A 14,405-nucleotide genomic window follows, 5' to 3' on the forward strand; every position below is an offset into this window, starting at 1 on the left:
GGAACCAGAGTTGATCAAAGCACAGGAAAGCAACCACCTTCCCATACAATTTCTCTTCAATGGCTGGGGGTGGGGGTGGGGTGGAGACATCACTGCCCCACCCCCACCTCAGATTTAAATGAATGACATTTAAACTTGTACTGACATTCCCATCTTTACAATTATTTCCGTAAGATTGTTTTTGAACATGCATTCCAAACTCAGCACTGTAGATTTCTATGCCCAGGTAAGAAAGGGAGAACCAGGCGCGGGGACCATCTCAACTCCTGGCTGCAGTTACAGTCCGCATCCCTCTCAAATGCCCAACCCAGGGCCCATTCTCTCAGCTCCTCGCTCAGTTCAAGTGACAGGCTCACGGCCCAATCCCCTTCCTGGTTCCCAGGCCAACTGCTAGCATCACCCGAGCCAATGGCGGCGGCCGAAGGGCGGAGGGGGCTGGTAGCAGGGGAGGGAGCGCTGGCTTTAGAAAGGCAGCCGCAGAGATTCCGAGGGGCAGAAGTTGTCTGAGTGCTTGGTCGGCGGCTGTGGGGCCTGATCTGTGACTCCGCTGCGACTTTACGTAAGTGCATTGCAGGTCTGGCGGGCTTGTGTATGTGGTGGGGAGAGGGGTCCAGTTTCCTGGGCGTGGGCCCTCCCGCGTCTTGGGAGAGCATCTCCCAAGATCAGTAAGAACATGCCTTGCACCGGGGGTCGGGAGATGGGCAAAAATGGGGGGGGGGGGAGGGAGTGAAATTTACTCGGGAGCTCTGGGGGCATCCAGAAGATCATTTGTTACAGGAATGATGAGAGTCCAGGAGAGTTCCCCACCACCACCCGTGGCAAGCACTTTTTCTGCTCTTCACCTTCTAAGGTGCTTTCTCCCTAGTTGCTCCTAACTTGTTGCCCACCTCGGTCGGGTGGTCCAGGAAGGCAGCCGTAAGTCTGATTTCCTTTCTGCGGCGGCGCCCCGAAGTGGAACGCGAGCGCCTGCCTAAACTTCCCTCTGCCGTCCTCCTCAGGCTACTGCCATTGCCCTCCCTCCCTCCCGCCGGGATTCAGGAAATCCCGGGGCCCGCTGCCCGCCGGCTTCGGATGACCCGGAGGGTTTCGGCGACCCCGAGGCTCCTAAGAGGGGCGGAGCGCGGCGGCCCAGGGAAGGAACCTGGCTTGGGCTGCCCACCTTCCGCCTGAATCCTTCCCTAGCCAGGACCCTGAGCGTCGCGATCGCCCCGTATCTCCCCATGAGTAAGCACTTTTTTTTTTCTTCCAGTAGCCCAACATCTCTGGGCGGGGGACCGCGGTACCTTTCTGCGCCCCTTTGCTCCGAGCGCGCGCCGCCCTGCTCCTCGCTCCCCGGGCTCTACAGCCAACTTGCGCGGCCAGGGCTGTCGCACCCGGGACCTCTCGGGGCTCCCCAGGACGCTGAGGAGAAAGGGCCACTGGAGGTGGGGGGTGTCGCCCCTTTCCTCGCCCAGTTGCACTTGCTTCTGTTTACTTTTCTCCCTCGTTGGTGTTTCCGCGCTCCAGTGAGGGGTGGCGGAGCTGGGGGGGGGGGGGACGCCGACCACCTCCACCCTGGCTTCCAGCCAGTCCCAAAGTTGCCGCCGCGACTCTCCAGTGCGCGGGCGGTTAGGACCTTCAGCCAGCTCGGGCCAGAGCTAGTCCCAGCTAGGCGGACGCTTTGCTGCTTCTGGGGGTCTCACCTGAGCTGTGCGACATCCCCAGTGCTGCAGGTCCAGCTTGGAACTGAGTTGGAGAACGTCGCCATTTAGAATCATTTAGGGATGCTGGCGGTGTTCAGCCTGTTCAAGGAACAACGACGAGGTGGGAAGGGGATGGTGGCCAGGCTGACCACAGTAGGTAAAAAAATGTAAGTGAAATAAAAAGCTACTGAGCCAGTTGGCGGTTACTCTACTTTAATGTCGCAATGTGTTTGGAAGCCTAAGCTTGATCCTGGAGATGCAGTTTACAGTGAATTCCAACTTTTGTGGCCTCTGTCCCACACATGCCAGTTGACATCACGTGTCCCAAGTCTCTGATGCCCCTAGGGTAATGGTCACATGATGTCTTTTGACTTTAAAATTGGAATGTAAATGGCTGAGGCCCATATTCCAAAACCAACCCGAAAATAATATTTTAAAAAGTGTGTGTGTGTCAGCTAGCCTCGACTCAAGGGAATTCTTAAACTTGGATGAGGGGAATAGAAAGGGAATTTGGTACTCTGTTTTAAACCAAAATTAAAAACAGTAGCTGTTTTGGAAATAAAAGCTTTGAAATATCTTTGTGCTGTGACATGTATTTCCCCTGTTCCACTTCAAGCCCATCATGGTCTTAGTAATTTTAAAAAAATCTTTCTTTTATTTTCTGATTAAGTCAACATTTTACATTAATTCCAGTTCACTTCAAAATGCTAGATTGACTCTATATTCCATAAGTGTTCAAAAATTTTTTAAAAAAATGAGTCTACCCATATTCCTTAGTCTGGCCTATACTTAAGTTGAACCATTCTGTATTGGACATCTATACCAAAGGCGATTAATCCCTTAATCAAATTAACTATCGGTTATTTGTGGTTTGGAATAAATTGAATCAGAAATTACACCCAAAAGTGTTGGCACTAAATTTCACAAAGTTGGTTGTTTTTTCCTGGTCTCTGGCAGTTTGGTTAAAGTAATAAGAGGACTTGAAAGTTCTGTAGCAATCTACCACCCATGCGCTCCAGTAAAGGTTGCCAGTAAGAAAACGTGGCAGTTTCACTATTTAGATTATATCTTGTAGTTTGTGGAAATGTGAAGGGAAGCAGGGACAGGTAGTAGAAGCCTGTAATCTCTGTACTTGGGAGTGGAAGAGAAAGATTAGAAATTGTAAACCAGCCTGGGCTACCTGAGAATTGGAAAAAAGGGAGGAGGTAAGAAGGGAGAGAGAAAAGGGAAGGAAAGGAAAGAAGGAAGGAAGAATAGGCAGAGTGATCACTGAGGCCAGGCATTTAAGCACCTTACTCATTTATGAAAAATGGGGTTAGTTGAGAGTTTGGCTTTATATTTTCTTTCCCAAATCCCAGATTGTTTTAGGAACCTGTGAAGGACTGCCGCACTCCATTTTCAGCTGTGCATGAGTTTCTGAGACAACCCCCCCCCCAAAAAAAATAGAACTAGCTTTAAGCACATACTTTCTGTGGCCCAGATTATCTAGAAATGGAGTTAAATTACACCTGAACGACTAGAGTTAACTACACTGGTAGACAGACGCCCCCTAGTGGAAGAGAAGTGACAAAATAATTTTAATAAATTATTTTTAAAGGTTATAATGTATATAAATTTAACAATTTATTAAAACTAACCTAAAACAAATAGAAGAAATTGTATCTATGAAACCAAGCACTGTTCATAATGAATACACACCAATAGTCATTGATTTCTTTTTAGTTTTGATTAGTATTATAAATAAATAAAAAGATAACATTAGTCATTGCTGAATGAGGGCAAACACAATCAGTGTTTTTGCTGTTAATTACTCTATCTATTTAAAATTATTTTGAAATTAAAATTTTGTAAGGAGTTAAAAGAAAAATGAAGGCCAGGTATGGTGGCACATGCCTTTAATCCTAGCACTCTCAGGAGGCTGAAGTAAGAGAATCAAGCACTGTGAGTTCGAGGCTAGCCTGAAACTACACAGTGAATTCCAGGTCAGCCTGGGTTGGAGTGAGACCCTAACTAGAAAAAAACAAACAAGCAAAAAGAGAAAAGTGTGATATTATTGACCAACTGGACTATAATAGAGGAGAGAGAAATCTTTTTAGCGTGTATGTAGAATATGTGTGAACTATGTTGTGTGTGATGTGTGTTGTGTGCACATGTTTGTACAGATATATGTACCACATGCCAGATAATGTCATGTGTTCTACTCATAACACCCAACTGTGTTGTTCCTTGAGACAGGGTGTTTCCCTAAACCCTAAGATGCAGTAAGTCAATGAACTCCAGGGATTCTGTTCTCACCCAGTGAACTGGGGACACTGAAATGAGTGGCCATGCCCAACTTTTTACATGGATTCTGGAGGATTGCGCTTAGAGATCACTGACTGAAGACCTTACTTAAGTGGCAAACACTCTGAACTGCTGACTGATACAGACTTTATTTTTTTAATTAATTAATTTGAGAGAAAGAGAGAATGAATGGGTGCACCAGGGCCTCCTGCTGTTTCAAACTCCAGATGCATATGCCACTGTATATCTAGCTTCACATGGACACAGGGGAACTGAACCCTCAGGCTTTGCAAGCAAGCTCCCTAACTGCTGAGCCATCTCTCTAGTCCTGAATTTAAAAAAAAAAACACAAAATCAAAACAAATTATCACTAAGGTCTGGCTCACACAACATTTCATTTTCTGACATACCTGTACTGAAATCTCACTCGCTACTTCTGACTTCATTATTTAGTAGGAAGATCTAATTAGCCTAAATTTTTATTAAAATTTGGGATTTGTGAGACTAGTTCTTTTTTTGTGAGTCTAATCTTTAATTTCTACTGTTAGAACTAGCAAGATACCTGACTCCTTTATCTCTGGTGGGAGCTAAGTAAATTATGCTCTGCATCGGTATGGCATAGAACAGACAGTCAGTGTTGAAGTCCAAAGTGTCTAGTCTCGCTGAAGCTCTTTTGAGTCCAATTGCTGTACATAATGACGTGTGTGATATTGAGGGTATGAGGATTCATTATGACTACTGAGTAATGTCTTCAGTGAGAGAAGTCTCTTTGGCAAATGGCTACACACACATTAGTCCTGACCATGACTATTTATTCTGGCACAGTGTCAGTATCCAGAGGACTATCAGAAACTTAGAGAAATTTGCCCTGGGGCAAATAGCATGATTGCTATTGAAAAGAAAAGGACAGCTTGGCCATGGTGCTTCAGCACTAAAGTGATTGTCTTTGGAGAAACTGAAGAGAGAGAAGACCAAAGTGTGTGTAGTCCATGTTCTGCCTTACTTCGACTTGGCTCTCCACAAATTTTACTGACGCGATATTCTTGAAATATATGACAGTGGGTTTTTTTTTTATTTGATCTAGCATAATCTAGGTGCAATGCATCTGCTTTCTTCAAATTACTTCATATAATTTTCCTCTTATGAAAAGTGATCTAGAGGAAAATTTTTGATATGCAAATTAACAAGGAAAGATGCTCGGTCATACTTTGAGTCTATCCTAACTCTAGAGAGTGATGTATCATATACTGTATGCGCAAAGTGTAGGAGCTTCAACCCTTTGGAATGTATTACAATCTTGACTGACAGCTATATTAAACTCTTCAATACCAGTGGTCATGCCTACCTGCATTTAGTTATGAGAGCTAAGATGAATATTCTGGTAACTGTCTAATGATTAAATGTCAGATGTAAGGATGGGTCTCATCATACGTGGATCAATTTATTTTAGTTATAGAGATGAGGCAGTTTCATAGTTAAATTTGATAGTATTGAATGTGGCCATATTCTCAGTACTAGAAAGGAAAATGTGCATATAAACTATTTTAGGGATGAGGAAGCATTAGCATTACATGAAAATGAAAATACCAAGGGACAGGCTGGCTGTGGTGGCACTCATTTGTAATCCCAACACTTGGGAGGTGGATGCAGGAAGGATGCAGGAATATCATGAGTCCAAGACGTCCTTGCTAATAGTGAATTTCAGGACAACCTAAGCAGCCTGAGGCTGTGTGTCAAACAACATAACAATAACAACAACTTACTAAGGGGGAGCACATTGGATGTAGCTTCACAGGAAGGAGAGTTCATTAAATGGCTCTGTCACTGGAACAGAGTTTCAATCTGAGAACCTCACCTAAAATTATATTAATAACTAAGTAAACATAATATATATACACACATATGCTTATATGCATGTGTGTGCCAGACACCAAGAATATTTTTTTCATTGCTGGACTAGAACTCTCGACCTCCCTCACTCTAGGCATGTGCTGTACCACTTAGCTACAGTCCCAACCTCAGATTTTTCAAAATCTGATGCAAATGTATAGAACCAAGGTAAATACCTTGTTGACACAATCTGCAGGAGGATTATCATCAGGGGCTCCTTCCATGATTTAATGTTAGTTCTGTAATATACAGAGGTCCCATTTATATTATTCCTTAGTGGCAATTTTTGATGCATTTTTCTTCATTATTGTTATTATTTGGGGCTGGAAATTAAATACAGAGCCTTGTGCATAATAGGGAAATGCTCTTCCACTTGTTTTATGTTTACTTTGGGTTAGAGTCTCACTAAATTGCCCAGGTTGGCCTTGAACTCATTTTGTAATCCAGCTAGACCTTTGAATTTGCTATCCTTCTTCCTCAGCCTCCCAAGTACCTGGGACTACAGGCCTATAGCACCAGGCCCAGCTACTTAGTGATTTTATAATATGAGAAGCTTAAATTTTCTTAAAACACAAGGATGTGTTTGATAATAAAGAGGCAGCCTTTCTTATTGGAAGAGGCAGTGGGTGTAGCATCTCTGGTCTTTTAGGGTTCTACTGTCTGGACAGATAGGTCATTTTCAGTAAATCAACTTTGCCCCCGGTGCTCATATCTGGAATTTACTTTCTTTTTAAGTCATCTGTTTCCAATGTACACATTTCACAGGCATGCTGAAAGGATAAGTGAGCTATGTGATGGCCTGGCTGTTCCTCAGACAGGTGCTATACAAAGTCAGCATACTGGAATCGTACATCATAGTTACAGCGGGGCTTTAACAAGAATGTTCAAAGGGCTCGGGTGTGGCTCAGTGGTAGAACACTTGCCTCACATGTGTGAGGCTCTGGCTTCTTTTCCCCAGCACCACACACACGCACACACAGAGAAAGGATTTTACAGGAATGGTAGTTCTCATCATTTAAGTCCTGCACACATTAGTTTCCTTGAAAATTTTCTCCAGCTATCTAATTTTACAAATAAAGGTATATTAATACTAAGCCAGATGTGATGTAGCAAAAAAAAAAAAAATCAAATGTTTGCTAAACTTCATCTTAGCCAAAAGGCCAAGAAGTGATAAATGATTGCTATCAAGAGAATATTTTCTTATGTTATATGTAGTTTTTTAATATTTGATCAAATATTATGCACAGTATCCCATTAAAGCCATTCATTGAGATATTTCATTTTTCCCTTCTAACTGCTGAGCAGTATTTTTTGCCTCTGTTGGTAGTCATTACAGAGTCCCTTATCTTCTCAAACTCTAGTCTTAGTTGTTTTTGTTTGTTTGGTTAGTTTTTCGAGGTAGGGTCCTACGCTAGGCCAGAGTGACCTGGAATTCACTCTGTAGACCAGGCTGACCTCAAACACAGGACAATCCTCCTTCCTCAGCCTCCTGAACAGCACCACCATACCCAGTTCTGGCCTAGTTAACATTTGAGGTGTTTTTAACTTCTACGCTAAGAAAGTGTAAACTTCAGGTAGCACTTGGGGTGCTGAGGCAGGAGGATCACTTTGAATTCAAAGCCAGCCAAGCTACATAGTGAAGGAGACCTAGGGTCAGAAAAAAATAAAGAAAAAAACCCCAAATCATAAAAGAAAAGAAACAAAGCCATACACACACACACACACACACACACACACACACACACACACACACAGCTTTGTTTCTTTTCATATATATACGTTGAAATATTATGCTTTCTTATTTTGTTATTTGACATTATATTTGACCATACTTGTTAAAACATCATGTATTTAGGGATAAGAAATAATAGGAAATAAAAAGAAAACCCTGAATTTAGTGACTTTTGAAAATAACCAAGTATTATATGATAAGCTCTGAAGAGTAGGCTATTTTGGCTTCTAGAAATCATTTTCTTTTGTAAAGTATGATCCCTTCTATAATCTGTGGTTTAAAAGATTCAACAGGAAAGGCTTTTAATATAATCTTATAACCCATTAGCAACTTGATTCTCTTAAGTTGTGATAAACTCAAACATATAAACATATATATATATATGCTCTTTGTATATAATTTAATTTATGCATATAAAACATAAATGCTTTACTTTCTATAAAACACAATGCTATGGTAGTGGAATAGCTTTAAGTATTAATGTTATTATGTTCTAGCTTATAAGCTCTAATTGCATAGCATTGTACTCAACTTGACATTGTGCTATTGATATGAAAAATCCACTGCCTTTTCTCACAGAGTTGAAATCTGGGTGCTGGCTGTGGAATCCAGAGTCTGTGTATGTTAAACACATACTCTGCTGTGATACCCGTGATACCCTTGGCCCTTCCAATTGAGATTTTCCTTGTTTTGAGGTGGGCTCTCATTCAGTAGCCCCAGCTATTCTGAACTCACTCTATACTTGACCCAACAACAAATCCTCACCATCTCCTTTTTCTGTTCCTCCCTGTCCAGGGGTTTGTGTATGTGCTATTTCGCAGAGTAGATTTTAGTATAAAATATGAGTTACAATGCTTTTGCCAGTTGATACTTCTGTGGCATCAGGAAGACTTCTTAACTCACCTAAAACACATTTCCCTATTTGTAAAAATGAGTTAATACCACTCTCTTTTCAGTGGTAGGGATAAAATATTTGACTTTTCAGTGTTGTGAGGATTAAGTGAAAATATTTATAAAGCAGCTAGCATGCAGGAGATGTGCAACAAATATTTTCATTCTTGGGTTAGCTTTAATTTTCTGCCAAGTTATCCCTTTTCATATCAGTATTTAAGATTAAGAAAATGTTCTTTTCATGTTAATTGATGTTGTTGTGACAATACTGTTTTCTGTTGCTTCTCATTGTGAATCTGCATGATTTCAGCAATGTTGTAGGTTGAAGGAACTTCTTCACTTTGTTCAGAAACCTGTTTATCATTTATTTCATCCTTTTGTAGGCTATGCTATCTAATAGTTTACAGAACTTGCCTTCAAAGGAAAATTAGAAACATGTCTCCTAATAAGTTACAGAGACCATTTATGTTAAACTCATTGCCATTAACAAATATAGCTTAAACAAGAATGAAAGGTAATAGTTAATGTCAGTGCTGGATTTGGTGGGTGGGAAGAGTCTCAAGGTTTTCAATGTTCCTATGATAACAAAAGTATGAATGTTAGGCAGTTTTATTCTTAGCATAGAGAAAATAAATCCATGAAAACGTAAATGCTAGAAGAGGCAGGGGTTATAAATTAACTCGGTACCTTTCCTAGATGACATGTAGCCTTTGGAAATGGGTGAACCCAAAACATATTAGTCGTAAATTTATGATTCCCACTATTGGCTGAACTGGATTCTTTCAAAAGCAAAACTCATGAAATGAATGATACATTCAACAAATATTTAAAGCAATTTGTGTATCTTCAACTTATATCTATAGCTGAGTCATTTTCCTAGTGGTTCTAAATTATTCCCTTTTTTTGTGATGCTAGAGATAGAGTCCAGGGCTTTGTGCGTGCTAGCAAGCATTCTCACACTGACCTACAATTCCAGCCCACTATTTATTTATGTATGTCTGTAGTTTTAATTTTGAGATATTCTTTGTTAAGGTATTCAGGGTGGCTTTGAACTTGAGACCCTATTGCTTCAGCATGTGTAGTAGCTGAGATTATAAGCCTGCATTACCAAGATTAGCTAAATTACTAAATTTTATTTTATTTTATTGAGGTAGGGTCTCACTCTAGCCCAGGCTGACCTAGAATTCGCTATGCAGTCTCACGGTGGCCTCACACTCACGGCGATCCTCCAACCTCTGCCTCCCGAGTGCTGGGATTAAAGGTGTGTCCACCATGCCTGGCCTAAATTTTAATATTTTATCCTCAAACAAATAAAAAGAAAGTACAACCAAATTATCATTAAATGAAGATAGCAAAAAAAGTTTTGCCAGCTGGTTACATGCTCAAAAATAGAAGCCAACCTGTCCATTGGATATCTTCTCTTAAACGGAAGTATTCCAGATTTGTTTGCCCTGGATTGAAATGGAAGCTAGAATATGTTACAGGTGCTAACAGGAGGTGAAAACCTTCCTTCTAGATATCTGAATAAGGATGAAGAGAAGTTTTGAATGTCTAGTACTGTAGCGTATGTAAGTCCTGTATATAAAAGAAGACTGGGCTGGGGATGTAGCTCAGTTGACAGAGGGCTTGCTTAGCATGCATGAAGCCCTGGGTTGGATCACTAGCACCCCAGAAACTGAGTGTGGGGGTGTATGACCATGGTCCCAGCACTCAGGCGGTGGAAGCAGGAGGATTACAAGATCAAGAATTGCCATGGCTACATAGTGAATTAGAGACCAGCCTGGAATGCATGAGACTTTGCCTCAAAAAAAAAAAAAAATCAAGTCTATAGGCCACAGATACATATAAGCTCAGGAGAACTCTGCATTGTGCACAAAGATCTCAAGTGTATATTGAGATAGTAATAACTATATATCAAGTAATAGTTTACCAAAGGGGAACGCAGACAATACCTTAGTCGATTTGGGAGGGGTTTCATAATTCATTCAATTAACAAAGCTTTAGTGAAGAGTAGGGCTTACAAAGGTTGAGAAGGTACTCCTGCGATTGAGTAGAAGAGAAAGACATCAAAGTTAAACTGCTCTCTGAGAAACCTAAAAGTACTTTACTTATTTATTTTTAACTTTTTATTGTTTTGGTTTCTGAGGTAGGGTTTCCCTGTAGCCCAGGCTGACCTGGAATTCACTATGTATTCTCAGGTTGGCCACGAACTCTCGGTGATCCTCCAACCTCTGCCTCCCGAGTGCTGGAAGTAAAGGCGTGCGCCACCACGCCCGGCCTAAAAGTACTTTAAATGAAGAAAATGAATTTAGTGTCACCTTATTTTCTTACCATAAAATAATTTCTAAATTTAAACCTTGTGTGTACAAAGACATTCCTTTATGACCCAATGTAATCAAATCTAAACTAAGAACAAATCAGATTTAAACATTGTTATTTCTATGCAATAATTATTGCATCCTAAAAAAGAGCCCACTGTGAGTTAATTTTACTTAAATAGAACATTGCTCAGCCTATAAATGAAGGTCAGCAGACACCAGTGTCTTGGAATAAAATAGCCCTTTGGCAAGAAAATGAGCCACACCCCATTTCGTTTTTACAAAAATAAAATTCTTTCCAGTTTTACTAAATTGTAGATGTTGTGCACAGCATTTACTTCTGCAATAGTTGGGTTCTGCAGCTGTGGAAATATCCATGTCTTCAGAAGCCCTCAAAACTATTTGCCATTACTTTCATATGCAGCTGTAAGACTTTCTGTAGTTCTATATTCTCTCACATTTTATCTGATTCGTGGACTGCATGCAAAATAACTGTAGTAACTGGAGGTATAGCTGATGCCTGAATTTTCTCACATCAACTTCATGAGTATCACAGATTTTAAATTGGTTAGGAAAACTTGGTATTTCAAATCTGACAGTTGTTCCTCTGATAGTAGGGCGTCAGAAGAAAATACATGGTTTCCTTCAAGAGCGGTAATAAGTTCTTGTCATGTACCATGAGATGTAGCTCACTTGTAAAGTGTCTACTTAGCATTCATGAGGCCTGTCTCAAACAAACAAAAATATAATGAACTGTACCACAAGTATTCAACCATTAAATAAAATGAGGTAATTTGTAGGGAAAAATGGGTGGATCTGTAAGTTATCATGTTAAAGTTAATTCAGACTCAGAAAGAGAAATGCTACATGTTCACTCTCATGCAGACTCTAGCTTTTTGTTACTGTGTATTTATTTGAGAGAGAAAGTGGTAGAGAGAGAGAAAATGGGCACACCAGGGTCTCTAGCAAATGAACTCCAGATACATGCACCACTTTGTGCATCTGGCTTACGTGGGTACTGGAAAATCAAACCTAAGTCCTTAGGCTTTACAGGCAAGCACTTTGACCACTAAGCCATATGGACAGCCCCCAAATCCCAGCTTTTAACTTTTACATGTGTGCATACTTGTAGATATGAGTGTGAATATAGGTCATAAAACTACAAAGAGGACCTCAAGCAGTGAAAAGGTTTTGAGGAAGTGGGCGTAATAGAAAACTTGTGACATGAAAGTTGAAAGGGGACTACTTGGGGATAAAAGTGTGCAAGTGGGGAACAGGGGAATGAGGGAGAAAGTAGGAGGATTAACAAAAATCAGTATCTAGAGGAGTTTATCTTTAAGTACCCTTGCCTGTAGATCCACCTACATGGTACTGGGGGAAAGGAGCAAATGAACTGGCCATAGTGCTTACACTTGCAATACTAGCATTTGGGAGGCTAAAGCAGGAGGATTGCCACAAGTTCAAGGAAAGCTTGGGCTACATGGTGAGATCCTGTTTCAAAACCCTAAAAGAAAAAAGAAAATAAAATAGCTAATGGTTCCCAGAAACTTACTCTGTCATTCTTGTTTTGGGTTTAATGTGGAGAAAACTTCCTGGGTCCAAGCTTCTTACGCTCCTAGATGGTTAGTTCCCTCCAGACCCTTGAGGAAAGGAGAGGCTTTCCTGAGAGAGGAGGACTGAAGGTCATTACCATTTCCTGGAGACCCATTCAGAACTTCCTATATAATTACATAATTCCTTTAACAGGTCTTTGTTAATTGTGTACAATGTGCCTGGCACCCATAGATAAATAAAACAATGTGCCACAATTTGATGAGCTCAGAGTCAAATACAGCCTCCTTTTTTTTTTTTTTTTTTTTTCTTCAGAAAGGGGACTGAAGTCTGACTTTGACTGCCTTGGGCCTTGTTGATAGGTCGTTGGTGGAGGGATGGAACTTTATCATGGCAAACCCAACCCATCACTACTCTTTCTGTGCATTTAAATATCATATCCAAGGGCCAGCACTGCTTAATAGCAGTACCTCTTCCACCTGGAATTAGTTTATATGAACTGCTATTTTCTTTCAAACATTAACAAAATGACAGTAGCTATTCCATGTCCTGAAACTCACCAGTAACTAAAGTAGCTTGGATCTGGTTACTGTTCCCCAGCTAATGGGAATGCATTAGTGATAGCTAAACACTGAGCAAGAAACTCTTTTCTGGGTCACAGATTCACTCCAGAAAGTACTAACAAGACTGCACTCCTAACACTGATCTTAAAGTACTTCTTGTATGGTAATTCACTTGAAAGATTTTGACAGCTTATTCCATCATGCTAGAAATACATAACACAACACAATTATCTTATTTCTACTAAGCTGGATTTTTTGCTTATAGAGTCATTTTCTCTGACTCTTTTTATTTTTAATTTTTTTGTTCATTTTTAGTTATTTATTTGAGAGGTACAGACAGAGAAAGGGACAGATAGAGAGAGGGAATGGGCGTGCAAGGGCCTCCGGCCACTGCAAACAAACTCCAGATGCGTGTGCCCCCTTGTGCATCTGGCTAACGTGGGTCCTGGAGAATCGAGCCTCCAACCAGGGTCCTTAGGCTTCACAGGCAAGCGCTTAACCGCTAAGCCATCTCTCCAGCCCTTATTTTTAAGTTTTAACAGTATAGAAGGAATTAGGCTTTATTATAGCATTCCTCAAAGATTGTTGTTGTTTACCTTTCTCTTCTTTTTAAAATCATTTTAAAATTACTTTGATTAATTTATTTGCAAGAGAGAGAGAGATAGTATGGATGGGCCAGAGCCTCTTGGCACTAAAAATGAACTCCAGACACAAGCACCACTTTGGGGTTCAGGCTTTACCTGGGTGCTGAGAGGTTGGACTGGACTGGCAGGCTTGGCAAGCAAACCCCTTTAACTGCTGATACATCATCTCTCCAGCCCTACCTTCACTCTCTGTTTCTTTTTTGTGTAACACTGTCTCACCATGAGCTCTCGGTCCTCTTCCTTACCCTCCCAGGTGCTAGGATTACAAGTGTAAGAACCATACCCAGCTCACCACCACACACAGCCAACATATCACTCTTGACAAGATAAAAACTACATCTCATCCAGATGTTCATTACTTAGTCTAGCTTTTACTCAGTACCTTCTACATGTCAGGTAATACGTTGGCATCTGGGATTATAGCTGTGAATAAAATTAATAAAAGTCACCACCCTTATGAGGCTTATATTCTACTGGTAGATAAATAAAAAATAATAATGGTATGGTACAACAGACATTTGTTGTTACATATGCTAAAGAAAATTTTTTTTAAAAAAATGTTAATTTGGAAGCTGGGCGTGGTGGCTCACGCCTTTAATCTCAGCACTCAAGAGGCAGAGGTAGGAGGAGCGCCATGAGTTTGAGGCCACCCTGAGAATACAGAATGAATTCCAGGTCAGCCTGGGCTGGAGTAAGACCCTACCTTGAAAAAACAAAACAAAACAAAATGTTAATTTGGGACTGACGAGATGGTTCAGCGGTTAAGGCACTTGACTGCAAAGCCTAATGACCCGGGTTCCATTACCCAGCACCCATGTAAGCCAGATGCACAAAGTGGCACATGCATATAT

General features: G+C 41.0%; 1 protein-coding gene across 3 annotated transcripts in view; it reads left to right on the forward strand.

The window, feature by feature from the left end:
• The first annotated feature begins 434 nt into the window (after nt 1–434).
• The window catches only part of Pls3 (plastin 3), a 109,005-nt gene continuing 95,034 nt past the window's right edge, over nt 435–14,405 (forward strand). For 2 of the 3 annotated variants that reach the window (XM_045140603.1, XM_004659111.3), the window contains exon 1: nt 435–559. The gene's annotated coding sequence lies outside the window, so the exon portion shown is untranslated. Of the gene's footprint in view, nt 560–1,145; nt 1,225–14,405 lie in introns of those variants that run through there. The other variant, XM_045140604.1, reaches the window with a different exon arrangement.

Source organism: Jaculus jaculus, chromosome X, assembly GCF_020740685.1.
Source record: "Jaculus jaculus isolate mJacJac1 chromosome X, mJacJac1.mat.Y.cur, whole genome shotgun sequence".
In the NCBI taxonomy this organism is placed as follows: domain Eukaryota; kingdom Metazoa; phylum Chordata; class Mammalia; order Rodentia; family Dipodidae; genus Jaculus; species Jaculus jaculus.